We start from the raw sequence: 14,688 nt of genomic DNA on the forward strand, positions 1-14,688 counted from the left end.
ATATTCGTTTCTGGCTCCTCGGCTGATTTCTTTATTTTCCTGAGTTCTCTGTCTTCTGTACCTTTTCCATTCTCTAGTACACCTAGTTTTTGCCTCCCTACACCTTTGGGTGAACCAAGGACTCGTTCTGTTCTTTCCATTATTTCTGTTTCCCTTGGGAACAAACCTCTCTGCCTCCTTGCATTTTGTTGCTACATAGTCCATCATTTCTTGTACTGGTTTTCCTGTCAGTTCCCTCTCCCACTGAATGTCTTGAAGGAAGTTCCTCATGCCTGAGTAGTTCCCCCTTTTGTAGTTTGGTTTTTCCCAGCCTATTCCTGCTACTCTCTCCACTTGGAGCTCAACTATGTAGTCGAAGCACAGAACCACATGATCACTAGCTCCCAGGGGCCTTTCATACATGATACCCTCGATGTCCGAACTACTCATGGTGAATACAAGGTCCAGCCTTGCTGGTTCATCCTCTCCTCTCTCTCTGCTAGTGTCTCTAACATGTTGATGCATGAGGTTTTCAAGTACCACATCCATCATCTTGGCTCTCCATGTTTCGGGACCCCCATGGGGCTCCAGGTTTTCCCAGTCAATCTCCTTGTGATTGAAATCACTCATAATTAGTAACTTTGCTCCCCCCATGTGTGCTCTCCTGGCCACCTCGGCTAGTGTGTCGATCATTGCTCTGTTGCTCTCATCGTATTCTTCTCTTGGCCTCCTGCAGTTCTGTGGTGGGTTGTACATTACTGCAATTATCACCTTATGTCCCTCAGACTGGATTGTTCCTACTAAGTAGTCCCTTTCGCCCGTGCCTTCCATTCCTTCCATTTTCTCAAAACCCCACTGGTTTTTAATGAGCAGTGCAACTCCTCCTCCCCCTCTCCTCCCTCTGTCTTTCCTGTGGATTTGGTATCCGGATGGAAAGATTGAATCTGTTATTATTCTGGTGAGTTTTGTTTCTGTGAGTGCTATTATGTCTGGGGATGTCAATTTGATTCTTTCATGCCACTCCTCATACTTGTTTGTTATTCCATCTGCATTTGTATACCACACCTTCAACTTCTTTTCTAAGACTGTGGTCTGGGAGGTATATTGGGGTTGGGGAAGTGGGAGACCTGGTAAGGAACTATGGGTTGTTGCTGTGGGGGTGGAGTTTGTAATGTAGTGGGTGGGGGCATTGGATGTGGCATGGGTCTTTTGATTTAGAGTGTTTGGTTGCACTGGGGTTGACCTGGTTGAGAGGCTTCTTTAGGAAGTTGTGAGGGAGGCTGTATTTGATCTTCTTCCTGGGTCTGGGATCTCCTGTCTGTCTTCTCCATCCCCTCTCTTTCCTCCTTTCGCCTTTGTACCATCTCTCTCAGTTTCTGGGTGAACAGGGGAGGGGAGGGTGAACGAGGGAGGGGAGGGATCAGGGGAAGAAGTGAGATGTCGGTGGTGAGGGGGGGGGAGTGTATGTGTGAGTCCGGATATGTGTGTGTGTGTGTGTGTGTGTGTGTGTGTGTGTGTGTAATTTTGTGTGGAATTATGTGTGGGTTTATTATGTACTGAAAGGTAGGTGGCTTGTGCGTTGTAATGTAGTCTCAGTGGTCCTTTGCTGCCCACAACTTCTTGTAACCTGACCCCCAACCTCCTGGGGCTTGACCGGCACATACTTACAGTGTGTGTGTGTGTGTGTGTGTGTGTGTGTGTATGGGGGAGGTATGCGGGGAGATACTGTGTGTATGTGTATGTGTGTGTGTATATGTGTGTGTGTATGTGTGTGTGTGTATGTATGTGTATGTGTGTGTGTATGTGTGTGTGTATGTGTGTGTGTGTATGTGTGTGTGTATGTGTGTGTGTATGTGTGTGTGTGTATGTGTGTGTGTATGTGTGTGTGTGTATATGTGTATGGGGGAGGTATGCTGTTAATACATACCAGTAATTCTGGGTTATAAAATCGATAATTGCTACTAGGGTCTAAAGCTTCAATAAGTGTCTGCCCTTGTGTGTGTGTGTGTTAGGGAGGGATGGTTAGGGAGGGTAGATCCGTTATACCTCTCTGTTTTGTCTTTCCTAGAAATCCTTTCTGGATTTAAGTATCAATTATTGCTGTTATTATCCTATTCCTTGTTCACGTTTAGAGAGGACTTCCTAGCTTCCTAAGTGTTCTTACTACTAATAACTACTGTAATAGCTTGCAGGAGTGAGTGACCAGTATCTAACAGTGATGCAAGGCCAAGCCAAGCCAAGCCTGCGACATGCAAACCACAATATAGGTGATACTTGCGCTGGCAACGGTCGTGCCAAGTTGCCAAATGCTGATGACGTAGTCATCGTACGTAGCTTAAATCCCTATTTTGGAGATCCTTCATCCGTGATGATTATAACCACATGTGTTCATACATCCCTCGTTCCTCATGCAATTTCACTTTTCACTTATGATAGTATACACTTCACATTATATACACTTCACTTTATATGTATAATGGCACACAACTTGTCGTGATGTCACTGCTTCAGGCCTACCGCTGCCTAGTAGACCAAAACGTTTGGATAATTTTGGATAATGGATAATTTCAGGCTTTCTCACGACTTTTTCTAACTAATAACTTTAGTTATCACTCGTATTATTGCTCACTGACGATGTCACTACCACTGATTACTGTTAGCAGTCACTGCACGCTTAAAAACACTAGGATTCTCGGAGCCTTGTGTGCCCACGTCTGCACCCATGGACCCACGCGATCTGTGTGTCCCCGTGTGTGTGTGTGTGTGTGTGTGTGTGTGTGTGTGTGTGTGTGTGTGTGTGTGTGTATGCTCATCTAATTGTGATTCCAAGGGTCGAATCATAGCTCCTGTTTCCTCCTTTGTGTACTCACCTATATGTGGTTGTAGGGGTCAATTCACAACGTGTGTGGGTTTGTACTTATTTGTGGTTGCAGGGTCCAAGAGCTTTATCGTACCTCTTCTTAAAGCTATGAATGGATCCTGAAGCCACTGCATCACTCTCCAGATTGTGTACGTGAGTGTGTACTCACCTATTTGTACTCACTTATTTGTGGCTGCAGAGGTCGGTTCACAGCTCCTGGCCCCGCCTCTTCACTGATTGCTACTATGTATGGTTCCTGCCTCCACTACGTCACTTTCTAGGCTGTTCCACTTCCTGACAACTATAAGACTGAAGAAATACTTCCTAACATCCCTTTGATTCATCTGAGTCTTCAGCTTCCAATTGTGGCCCCTTGTGTCTGTGTCCCATCTCTGGAACATCCTGTCTTTGTCCACCTTTTCAATTCCTCTCAGTATTTTGTATCTTGTTATCATGTCTCCCCTGACCCTTCTGTCCACCAGTGTCGTTAGGCTGATTTCCCTTAACCTTTCTTCGTAGGACAGTTCTCATAGCTCTGGGACTAGTCTTGTTGCAAACCTTTGCGCTTCTCTAATTTCTGGATATGCTTGAACAGGTGTGGATTCCAAAATGGTGCTGCATACTCCAGTATGGGTCTGACGCGCACGGTGTACAGAGTCTTGAACGATTCCTTGCTGAGGTATCGGAACGCTATTCTTAGGTTTGTCAGACGCCAGTATGCTGCAGCAGTTATCTGACTGATGTGCGCCTCAGATTTGCTCGGTATTATACTCACCCCAACATCTTTTTCTTTGAGTGAGTTTTGCAGTCTTTGGCCACCTAGACTATACTCCGTCTGCGGTCTTCTTTGCCCTTCCCCGATCTTCATGACTTTGCATTTGGCGGGGCTAAATTCAAGGAGCCAGCTGCTGAACCAGGCTTGTAGCCTGTCCAGGTCTCTTTGTAGCCCTGCCTGATCCTCGATCGATTTAATTCTCCTCATTAACTTCACATCATCTGCAAACAGGGACATTTCTGAGTCTATCCCTTCCGTTATGTCATTCACATTTACCAAAAACAGCACAGGTCCTAGGACTTACCCATGTGGAACCCCGCTCGTCACAGGTGCCCACTCTGACACCTCGTCACGTACCATGGCTCAGTGTTGCCTCCCTGTCAGATGCTCTCTGATCCATTACAGTGCCTTTCCTGTTATGCGTGCCTGATCCTCTAGCTTTTGCATTAACCTCTTGTGAGTAACTGTGCGCTCATCTAGTTATGCTCATTTATGATGTCTACCGGTTTAATTAATTCTCTTTCTGGTGACCCTTATCGTACCTATCTATAAAACCATGTGTGAAATTTTCTTCCTCCGCTTCCTTCTCGGGGTTAATCCGTTTTTTAATCAAACTAAAGCTGAGAAGTATTTGTTTTATTTCTGCGTAACTCGTATCAGCGATTTCCATCTATGGTTCATTTGTTTCCCCAGTCACAGTCTTTAAAAAAGATAGTCCTTCATTACTCTCTCAGGTCCTCTTAAATTTACGTCGTCAGCTTCATCTCTTTAGAATTAGTGTTCTCATCTCCAAGGACAAGTCTCTTGGAAAACCTTTCAGGCAGTCTCTAGTTTCTGTGTATACTTAGGTGAGGTCACCACCATTCTTAATATTGTTCCCACCAACATTTCCCAGCTATTAGCCACAGCAGCACCACCACCCCAACTACAAACTCCATCACCAGCACGTTTTTTTGCTTCCGTAGCTACTACCATCACCACCAATACCACCACCACCACCATCACCATCACCATCACCAGCACTCTTATGCTTCCCTAGCTACCACAAGATAAATTTATTGCGCATCCCTTACCCATGGTGTGGATGACAGTCAGAAGTCACAGGTACACAATGGGTCCAAGGACTGGACCCCAACATTTGTGTTAGCTCAGCAAGTGACTGTCGTAATGAACAGTTTACAAATATATTTACATTGAACAATGGTAATGAGTTTACACAGTCGTGAATACCATCCCCACCCCTTCACCCCCTCCATCCCCACCCCTTCGCCCCCCTCCATCCCTACCCCTTCACCCCTCCATCCATCCCCTCACCCACCAACAACCCTCATCTACCCACCATCCCTTCCCACCATCCCCTATTATTACTATTTTCTCTATTACAAGTTAGGTTGGGTTAGGTTAGGCTGTGTTAACCTAGGCTATATAAATCCATGAATATATACATTTAACCACAAGTAAACAAATTAAAGCAGTGACTGCACAACACTAGGACGTGTACGTGTATGCGAAACAACCACAGGGAGAGTTGAATGATAGCTCTAGGCCTTTCGTGTTGCAATCAACACATCAGGAGCTTGCAATGTTGCAGAAATAAGTAAGAGGTCCCAGCAAATTCGTTGTATCGCTTGTTTGCGATTTTTGCACTGTATCAGTATATCTGGTGGTGAAAGACTGAGCTGTCCCACACACCACACGAATTTCTAACTTCCCCCTCCCCCCCCTCTTTCTCTCTCTCTTTCCCCATTTACTCAGGGGCTGGGGAGTATCTTGAAACACCCCCTAATTTCTCCCTTCTCCACTTCCTCCTCTATCTCCTATAATAACGCGTACGTCCTCTGTCGAGGTCGGGAGACAGTTGATAATTAGTATACAGGAGCGCTCGCTCACGTCTTATATTGTCCCTGGTCTGTGGCTCTCTGGTAACCTGACGTAATAATCTTTGACGCTGTAGCCAATTCATGTCTTTCTGGCCTGTGGGACTTTGATACTCAGATGTAGTCATGTCTCAGGTCTCCCTGACCTGTGTGTTATTACAACCCGACATATGTTACTCTCTGATACCCCCGTCTCTAAATAAGTAAGTTCTTCAGCTCTGATGACCGTCATCAGTCCAATGCTAGTGTAACATATATAACCCAATGCCATTTATAGGCAGGCTCCCTGCCTAGGCCTTAGCTGTACCCTGAGCATGCGCCGCCAGGCATCTCCCTCACTTCTGGATAGGCTCACGAGACAGGCAGATGTAAGACAGGCTGGGCTCCCCACGTATTACAAATATATCGCCTCATAACAGTTCTGCAATGTTTCTCTACAACCATCACTCCATCTGGACCCGTCTTACAGCTCGTTTATGTGGGAGGAGCCTTCAAATGACAACCAGGTTGCCAGATGGCGTGGCTCTCACCTGGTTGAACCTTCAGATGACAGTCAGGATCCTAGATGGCGTGGCTATCAGCTAGTTGATACATCACAACGCGTTTAACATTAGCAGATATTAGTATACTTTCTTGCTCCTCTTAACAACTATTTTCATACACAAGGGAAAATCGCTCTACTGAGGATGACTATTCTTGTATTTGGCTGCACTAATCCGCCAGCAATTATTTCAGTACATTTGTGAGTCGACCAGCTCGTGATTTAATATTAATTCAGTGCTGTAAAATATTACCCGGACGTTATTAACATTTTAAGTAATTCGTAATGCAAAATGCATTCTGCAGGCAGTTATAATTCATTATTGCTGTAAGTTACGATTAATTATTACTGAGGTATATAGTTCACCTACCAGCAGTAAACTACAGGGAACTACTGTACCCTGAAACTAGGCGCTGTATTAGCCCTGCGGGTTAGGCGCTTACTTGCTGTATGACCCTTGTGGCTCATACAGCAGAAAATTATTATAAAAATAACAGAGAAATTCTAATAATAATAATAATAATAATAATAATAATAATAATAATAATAATTCCCCTGTATTAAAAAAATGTACCCCGCCTAGCGGTTCAGGTGAGAGATAATAATTCAAGAGTATTTGAATTATCTCGCTACGAGTGTCTAAAGTTGTGCCGTAGAATATATTAATGGATAATTAGGTATCCCCAGACAGGAGTAGAAAGACTCTCGAAACTCATCAAAGGTATATCAAAGGTAAGTGGTAGCTTGAATTGTTATTATTCCAAGACTTTCGTTTATAACTTGAATACCTAGTACTAGGTTAGGAAAGATTCCTCAGGAAACAGGATAAGTGTTTCTTGAAGCGGTTCTTAGTCATATGATGACCCACAGCTGGAGCTTTTGATCATCTGACCGAGACCTTCCACTGGCTCACCCCTCCACCCCTTTAAAAATTATGGTTATGATTCCTAGTTCTATCGATTCCAAACATCGGATATTAGCCCCTTCAAGGGAGGTTCTTTGATGCCAGAGAGGGGTTCTTAATCCAAGGAATTGGACTTGACCTTCCCTGCCTTGGATATAAGTTTTAATTTGCCAGTTTTATTAAACAAGTTTACTTCTAAAGTAACAAGTGAATGCATCATGTGATCGGAATCAAACCTTAAACTCTGGTGTTCTTACACAGTGGAACATTCGAATTGTTTTTTGGCCAGTTCTGATGCCAATTTACTAATTTAATTGATAAAATTGGGATACTAGTGTCCCTTGTAGTTTCTAGTGAATGCCTCTTCCGATTGGCTTCAAATCTTTATTGTTAATATTTATCAGCATTAGAAACTTGTGCCACACTCGGCACTATTTCTTTTGCTCACATTGAGGTAGAGAGGGCTGGGCTTAAGGAACACGGAAAATACCTTTCTCAGATCACGCAGCGATCGAAATTAATCTATTTTTTAAACCGCCTTGGCTTATTAATTTTTTTTTTATTATTTTGCATCATTAATGTAAGAAAATTTTATCGAGTTTCTGGCGATAACTATAATGAATTTGTCTTATTACGACGATACCAGAGAGAATGAGAGAATGAGAATGAATATGCCCTTGCCTAAGAGAGTGCACGGCTGTCACAGCGTACACTGGGCACGTACTGGAGTGGATGAGCACACAACATACTTGATCAGTCAACAGACAAGCTGTGTTGGACAACTGCTCTGATCACCACTACTGGCGTGGGAGTGTAGGACGCACACACACACATACACACCTGTTCACTACACATTGCTACACCCATGCTTGTTCAACACCAACCTCTCTTTCTCTCCCTTCCTGCTTGGGTTTACCCTTCACCCCTCCCTTTAACAACAAACCCTCTCCACTCCTCCCCTCCCCAGACATTCTTCCCATCCTCTCCCACCAACCCTGCCACCCTCTCCCTTCCCATCGACCTTTCTTCAACGTGGGTTGAATGCAGTAATACTTGCAATCTCTTCTCTCGATCCTGGTGAAGGGAATGAGGCATACATGAACACGTGGAGACAGTGGTAGCGTGGTCACTAGTGAAGCATGCTGACTAATGTCTGCACTAAAGACAGCAAAAGGGTTATAGTGTTGTAGACATGTTTACTGGTTCCTGTATCAAGATGGGAAAGAATGTTGGCTGGGGTCTGTCCACAAAGGTGGATCACTAAGAAATCTCCGGTGGTGGCGGGTATCCTGGGACACTGGACCAGTCATCAGTAAGTCCTTGGGGAAATGTCGGGGTCCTTTAGGCTTTACAAGACAAGCAAAAAGCTGTTTAGGGCTCAGCAGGGATGTGGGCACTTGGCTCCACTTATTAAAAATCGTCACATTACGACAGTTCCCAGTCTAATGAGGACAGGGTCCAGCCTCATCACTCGTACTCACCTGCTGCTTTTTCAAGTCCTGTACATCTGGATGTTGCTGGTGTTCTGTTGCTAATTTTATCAGTTTTGCTTCAGTCTTTTAGTACGAAACCTGATTTTCATTCTCCCGGGGTATTTGCCAGGACCTTTAGGATTGTTCATTGTTTTAAGGTTGATACTTGTGGTTGGGAGGGTAGTTTCACTCGGTTGGATTGTTTAGTTTGTTAGTGTCTGCATTTTAGCAGTGAGAGGCTTTTACCGTGGAGAGATCTGACTGACCACTTGGTCCCAGGTTCCCAGTTCTCCTCAAATGTATCCTCATTCTTCCTTCATGAAGAAAGTGCTCTGTACATTCCTCACGTCACGATCACCCCGATGAAAGACGTTCCCTGCAAATGGCGATGAAATATCACCCGTCAACAGAGATTATTGGGAAGCTTATAAAAAAAAAAATTCTGAGACGGACAATGCTCATCTGTCTCGGCACTCTGCAGTTATTCCATACTAATTCTAGTTTTCCAGGTTTCATTTGCTAGCTGCTATTTTTCACCATGTTATAACTGCCTTTTTTTCCCTCAAGGAAGGTGCCTTGATGCTGGTGGACATATCCTCTCCTTGGATAGTGATTTGCTTTCCATTTCCCGGACACTGAAAGACCCCTGCTAGATTAAGGTGTTCCCCTTATTATCCTCCAAGCTCCGAAGGGAACAACAGTAGCAATTCGTACTGACGTTAAACATGCTGGAGGTTGTCCGCAAGCTACATTTTTAAGTATAACTTAGTGTGTGGTGTCGGCATCCTCGCCCGCAGAAGAAGTGAATTACTAGAAAGCTGCAAATTAAGTCTGGCCAAGTAATTGCTACCCTCAAGAGCGCTGGAAGCAACGCCAGAGATTCGTGCTTGAGGCGTGTGAAGGTTCGTACCACACACATGGGCATTTTCACCCCCATGATTACGTCGCGGCAGTTAAAGAATCAGTCGAAATATCGTTCCTGGAACAATTTGCAACTAACCCACGTATTGTAAATGAAAACTGGAAACGTTTCGATTCATCCTGAGGCGAAACGTTGTCGTAAGGTCCTCTCTGTGTGCGGGTTATTCGTGTATTGTTCCAGTCACGGTATTGTGCAATTTTGTTCTTTTTGTAGTGTTTATACGAGGGTTAAGTGTCAGGTGTTGTACCAGTTTTTCCAGCGAAAGAGCAGTGTTGGCGAGAAATGTAACTTGTGGCTGTCAAGTCAAACTTCATTGTGTATGTTGCACTCCATTCTAGCTATATTCTGTATGTCTGAGTGTGTGTGATGCTGCCTGCGTCTGAGTGTGTGATGCTGCCTGCGTCTGAGTGTGTGATGCTGCCTGCGTCTGAGTGTGTGATTACATACCGTACCTAAACATGTAATGGCCATACAACTCCTTGTAAGAGATAATAAGCTTAGCTCGAAGGTTATTGGGAGAAGACCAGATTTGATTTGAGGAAGAGGGAACTCACTTCTAATTAGTTTTACGAAGTGGTCTTTGCCAGTTGAAAGACATCAGGAATAAAATCTCAGTTTACGGGATAGTAATACTCCAAGATGTACCCCCTGCAAGTGTAGTGGTAAAATATATATATATATATATATATATATATATATATATATATATATATATAAAATATATATATATATATATATATATATATATATATATATATCTCGAGCCGAATATGTAAAACTGGTCAATTAGCAAGAACTCATTTAAAATTAGGTCCTTTCTGAAATTTTCTCTTACACGTTTAAAGATATAATTTTTTCATTGATGTTAATGTAAAAAATTTTTAATTTTGCACCAAAAGAATCTTAGAAAACTTACCTAACCTTATTATAACAAGAACAATTTATTTTAGCCTAACCCAACTAAATATATTTTAGATTTGTTTACGATAATTTAATACTAAACAAACACAGTGAAAAATATTTTTTTCGTTAGGTTAAGAATGATTTTGACGAAATTATTATTATTTTATATATATATATGTATATATATATATATATATATATATATATATATATATATATATATATATATATATATATATATATATATATATATAATCAGTAATATTTAAGTTTCAGTGGAAATATGTACCAATTTTTAAGTTTATATATTTATTTATAGATATAAAATGTAATTTTATAATACAGTATCGATAATATTTTTATTTTTTTACTTTGTGATGGTATTTATGGCAATTATTTCTGAGAAAATGTAAGTACCTAAGTAATTGCAAATTTATTCCGCTTGACTGAAGTCGATTACAGTGACTTCCTGCTGCTAGTGTGCTTACACCACCTTAGTAAGAGCAGCACACCCAGTACACACTGGTGTTCAGGGTGTGAGTGTGGGAAATACACCCAGTACACTCTGGTGTTCAGGGTGTGAGTGTGGGAAATACACCCAGTACACTCTGGTGTTCAGGGTGTGAGTGTGGGAAATACACCCAGTACACTCTGGTGTTCAGGGTGTGAGTGTGGGAAATACACCCAGTACACTCTGGTGTTCAGGGTGTGAGTGTGGGAAATACACCCAGTACACTCTGGTGTTCAGGGTGTGAGTGTGGGAAATACACCCAGTACACTCTGGTGTTCAGGGTGTGAGTGTGGGAAATACACCCGGTACACTCTGGTGTTCAGGGTGTGAGTGTGGGAAAAACACCCGGTACACTCTGGTGTTCAGGGTGTGAGTGTGGGAAATACACCCGGTACACTCTGGTGTTCAGGGTGTGAGTGTGGGAAAAACACCCGGTACACTCTGGTGTTCAGGGTGTGAGTGTGGGAAATACACCCAGTACACTCTGGTGTTCAGGGTGTGAGTGTGGGAAATACACCCAGTACATTCTGGTGTTCAGGGTGTGAGTGTGGGAAATACACCCAGTACACTCTGGTGTTCAGGGTGTGAGTGTGGGAAAAACACCCGGTACACTCTGGTGTTCAGGGTGTGAGTGTGGGAAATACACCCAGTACACTCTGGTGTTCAGGGTGTGAGTGTGAGAAATACACCCAGTACACTCTGGTGTTCAGGGTGTGAGTGTGGGAAATACACCCAGTACACTCTGGTGTTCAGGGTGTGAGTGTGGGAAATACACCCAGTACACTCTGGTGTTCAGGGTGTGAGTGTGGGAAATACACCCATTACACTCTGGTGTTCAGGGTGTGAGTGTGGGAAATACACCCAGTACACTCTGGTGTTCAGGGTGTGAGTGTGGGAAATGCACCCAGTACACTCTGGTGTTCAGGGTGTGAGTGTGAGAAATACACCCAGTACACTCTGGTGTTCAGGGTGTGAGTGTGGGAAATACACCCAGTACACTCTGGTGTTCAGGGTGAGTGTAGAAAATACACCCAGTACACTCTGGAGTTCAGGGTGTGAGCGTGGGAAATACACCCAGTACACTGTGGTGTTCAGGGTGTGAGTGTGGGAAATACACAGAGTACACTCTGGTGTTCAGGGTTTCAGTGTGGGAAATACACCCAGTACACTCTGGTGTTCAGGGTGTGAGTGTGGGAAATACACCCAGTACACTCTGGTGTTCAGGGTGTGAGTGTGGGAAATACACCCAGTACACTCTGGTGTTCAGGGTGTGAGTGTGGGAAATACACCCAGTACACTCTGGTGTTCAGGGTGTGAGTGTGGGAAATACACCCAGTACACTCTGGTGTTCAGGGTGTGAGTGTGGGAAATGCATCCAGTACACTCTGGTGTTCAGGGTGTGAGTGTGGGAAATACACCCAGTACACTCTGGTGTTCAGGGTGTGAGTGTGGGAAATACACCCAGTACACTCTGGTGTTCAGGGTGTGAGTGTGGGAAATACACCCAGTACACTCTGGTGTTCAGGGTGTGAGTGTGGGAAATACACCCGGTACACTCTGGTGTTCAAGGTGTGAATGTGGGAAATACACCCGGTACACTCTGGTGTTTAGGGTGTGTGGGGGGAAATACACCCAGTACACTCTGGTGTTCAGGGTGTGAGTGTGGGAAATACACCCAGTACACTCTGGTGTTCAGGGTGTGAGTGTGGGAAATACACCCAGTACACTCTGGTGTTCAGGGTGTGAGTGTGGGAAATACACCCAGTACACTCTGGTGTTCAGGGTGTGAGTGTGGGAAATACACCCAGTACACTCTGGTGTTCAGGGTGTGAGTGTGGGAAATACACCCAGTACACTCTGGTGTTCAGGGTGTGAGTGTGGGAAATACACCCAGTACACTCTGGTGTTCAGGGTGTGAGTGTGGGAAATACACCCAGTACACTCTGGTGTTCAGGGTGTGAGTGTGGGAAATACACCCAGTACACTCTGGTGTTCAGGGTGTGAGTGTGGGAAATACACCCAGTACACTCTGGTGATCAGGGTGTGAGTGTGGGAAATATACCCAGTACACTCTGGTGTTCAGGGTGTGAGTGTGGGAAATACACTCAGTACACTCTGGTGTTCAGGGTGTGAGTGTGGGAAATACACCCAGTACGCTCTGGTGTTCAGGGTGTGAGTGTGGGAAATACACCCAGTACACTCTGGTGTTCAGGGTGTGAGTGTGGGAAATGCACCCAGTACACTCTGGTGTTCAGGGTGTGAGTGTGGGTAATGCACCCAGTACACTCTGGTGTTCAGGGTGTGAGTGTGGGAAATGCACCCAGTACACTCTGGTGTTCAGGGTGTGAGTGTGGGAAATACACCCAGTACACTCTGGTGTTCAGGGTGTGAGTGTGGGAAATACACCCAGTACACTCTGGTGTTCAGGGTGTGTGGGAAATACACCCAGTACACTCTGGTGTTCAGTGTGTGTGGGAAATACACCCAGTACACTCTGGTGTTCAGGGTGTGAGTGTGGGAGATGCATCCAGTACACTCTGGTGTTCAGGGTGTGAGTGTGGGAAATACACCCAGTACACTCTGGTGTTCAGGGTGCGAGTGTGAGAAATACACCCAGTATGCACTGGTGTTCCGGGTGTGAGTGTGGGAAATACACCCAGTACACTGGTGTTCAGGGTGTGAGTGTGGGAAATGCACCCAATACACTCTGGTGTTCAGGGTGTGAGTTTGGGAATACACCCAGTACACTCTGGTGTTCAGGGTGAGTGTAGAAAATACACCCAGTACACTCTGGAGTTCAGGGTGTGAGCGTGGGAAATACACACAGTACACTCTGGTGTTCAGGGTGTGAGTGTGGGAAATTCACACAGTACACTCTGGTGTTTAGGGTGTGAGTGTGGGAAATACACCCGGTACACTCTGGTGTTCAGGGTGTGTGTGGGAAATACACCCAGTACACTCTGGTGTTCAGGGTGTGTGGGAAATACACCCAGTACACTCTGGTGTTCAGGGTGTGAGTGTGGGAAATACACCCAGTACACTCTGGTGTTCAGGGTGTGAGTGTGAGAAATACACCCAGTACACTCTGGTGTTCAGGGTGTGAGTGTGGGAAATACACCCAGTACACTCTGGTGTTCAGGGTGTGAGTGTGGGAAATACACCCAGTACACTCTGGTGTTCAGGGTGTGAGTGTTAGAAATACACCCGGTACACTCTGGTGTTCAGGGTGTGAGTGTGGGAAATACACCCAGTACACTCTGGTGTTCAGGGTGTGAGTGTGGGAAATACACCCAGTACACTCTGGTGTTCAGGGTGTGAGTGTGGGAAATACACCCAGTACACTCTGGTGTTCAAGGTGTGAGTGTGGGAAATACACCCAGTACACTCTGGTGTTCAGGGTGTGAGTGTGGGAAATACACCCAGAACGCTCTGGTGTTCAGGGTGTGAGTGTGGGAAATACACCCAGTACGCACTGGTGTTCAGGGTGTGAGTGTGAGAAATACACCCAGTACGCTCTGGTGTTCAGGGTGTGAGTGTTGGAAATACAGCCAGTACGCTCTGGTGTTCAGGGTGTGAGTGTGGGAAATACACCCAGTACACTCTGGTGTTCAGGGTGTGAGTGTGGGAAATGCACCCAGTACACTCTGGTGTTCAGGGTGTGAGTGTGGAAAATACACCCAGTACACTCTGGTGTTCAGGGTGTGAGTGTGGGAAATACACCCAGTACACTCTGGTGTTCAGGGTGTGAGTGTGGGAAATACACCCAGTACACTCTGGTGATCAGGGTGTGAGTGTGGGAAATACACCCAGTACACTCTGGTGTTCAGGGTGTGAGTGTGGGAAATACACCCAGTACACTCTGGTGTTCAGGGTGTGAGTGTGGGAAATACACCCAGTACACTCTGGTGTTCAGGGTGTGAGTGTGGGAAATACAGCCAGTACAC

At 44.9% G+C, this 14,688-nt stretch overlaps 1 protein-coding gene across 5 annotated transcripts in view; it reads left to right on the forward strand.

Annotated features, from left to right (window-relative positions):
• Window positions 1-14,688, forward strand: part of qsm (Zona pelucida superfamily protein qsm) — a 145,623-nt gene that overhangs the window by 95,015 nt on the left and 35,920 nt on the right. The window contains exon 1 of one of the 5 annotated variants that reach the window (XM_053786413.2): window positions 6,137-6,233. The exons of 2 other annotated variants lie outside the window; for them this stretch is intronic. The gene's annotated coding sequence lies outside the window, so the exon portion shown is untranslated. Of the gene's footprint in view, window positions 1-6,136; window positions 6,360-6,641; window positions 6,765-14,688 lie in introns of those variants that run through there. 2 more of the 5 variants (XM_053786414.2, XM_070093295.1) reach the window with 2 other exon arrangements.

Source organism: Cherax quadricarinatus, chromosome 42 (genome assembly GCF_038502225.1).
Source record: "Cherax quadricarinatus isolate ZL_2023a chromosome 42, ASM3850222v1, whole genome shotgun sequence".
Classification (NCBI taxonomy): domain Eukaryota; kingdom Metazoa; phylum Arthropoda; class Malacostraca; order Decapoda; family Parastacidae; genus Cherax; species Cherax quadricarinatus.